Source organism: Salvelinus fontinalis, chromosome 4 (assembly GCF_029448725.1).
Source record: "Salvelinus fontinalis isolate EN_2023a chromosome 4, ASM2944872v1, whole genome shotgun sequence".
Lineage (NCBI taxonomy): Eukaryota > Metazoa > Chordata > Actinopteri > Salmoniformes > Salmonidae > Salvelinus > Salvelinus fontinalis.
Genome location: NC_074668.1, coordinates 29,434,058 through 29,435,414, shown reverse-complemented (window position 1 = coordinate 29,435,414; position 1,357 = coordinate 29,434,058).

Here is a 1,357-nt window from a genome sequence, read left to right as displayed (position 1 = left end):
TCTTTGCAACTCTGCCTAGAAGGCCAGCATCCAGGAGTCCGCCTCTTCACTGTTGACGTTGAGACTGGTGTTTTGCGGGTACTATTTAATGAAGTTGTCAGTTGAGGACATGTGAAGCGTCTGTTTCTCAAACTAGACACTCTAATGTACTTGTCCTCTTGCTCAGTGCACCGGGGTCTCCCACTCCTCATCCTATTCTGGTTAGAGCCAGTTTGCACTGTTCTGTGAAGGGAGTAGTACACAGCGTTGTACGAGATCTTCAGTTTCTTGGCAATTTCTCGCATGCAAAAAATAGCCTTCATTTCTCAGAACAAGAATAGACTGACAAATTTCAGAAGAAATGTATTTGTTTCTGGCCATGTTGAGCCTGTAATTGAACCCACAAATGCTGATGCTCCAGATACTCAACTAGTCTAAAGAAGGCCAGTTTTATTGCTTCTTTAATCAGAACAACAGTTTTCAGCTGTGCTAACATAATTGCAATAGGGTTTTCTAATGATCAGTTAGCCTTTTAAAATTATAAACTTGGATTAGCTAACACAACATGCCATTGGAACACAGGAGTGATGGTTGCTGATAATGGGCCTCTGTACATCTACGTAGATATTCCATTAAAAATCAGCCGTTTCCAGCTACTTCTGATCAATTTGATGTTATTTTAATGGACAAAAAACAATTTTCTTTCAAAAACAAGGACATTTCTAAGTGACCTCAAACTTCTGAATGGTAGTGTATGTTTGAATTTTCAAAATAGTTATTTTGGGAAGGCAGATAAAGCCTTTTAATAAAAAACAATCACTTTTGCATGTGAAGCAGAGAATCCGACTCATTACCCCACGTGCTTAACCTACATCACTTCGGACAAAACAGGGCACCAAGCTCATGCCCGGGAGGCAGCCCGGTTCCAAAACGAATGCAATCAACACTGGCCCGGGGCATTACTTGAATCCCCTCACTGGACAGTCTATATTACCACACAGGACCTTCCATTACAACATTCTCATCTGCATACTGGATTTAGGGGTGGTTTTATACCATTACATGTTCCCCACTAATTATGATCCTCTGTGAAGCACTGACCAAAACTATGGTTCCTACCTTGTTACAGTAATATAAAAGCAACTCTGCCCTATTGTATCACAGCAAACAGTGTAGAAATGTACTTATCAGTACACTTGTATAAATGCATAATATAAAAGCCACAATTAATCGAAAAATAAACCTAGATATTAGATTTTTTTAAATCACTTCTACATAACAGTCAGAATATTTAGCTTTCTTTGATAGTCTTTGTTGCCCTCTACCGGTTTTGAAGGATATTTCCTCTAAAGGCACTGAAGAACGCACAGCTGATGAC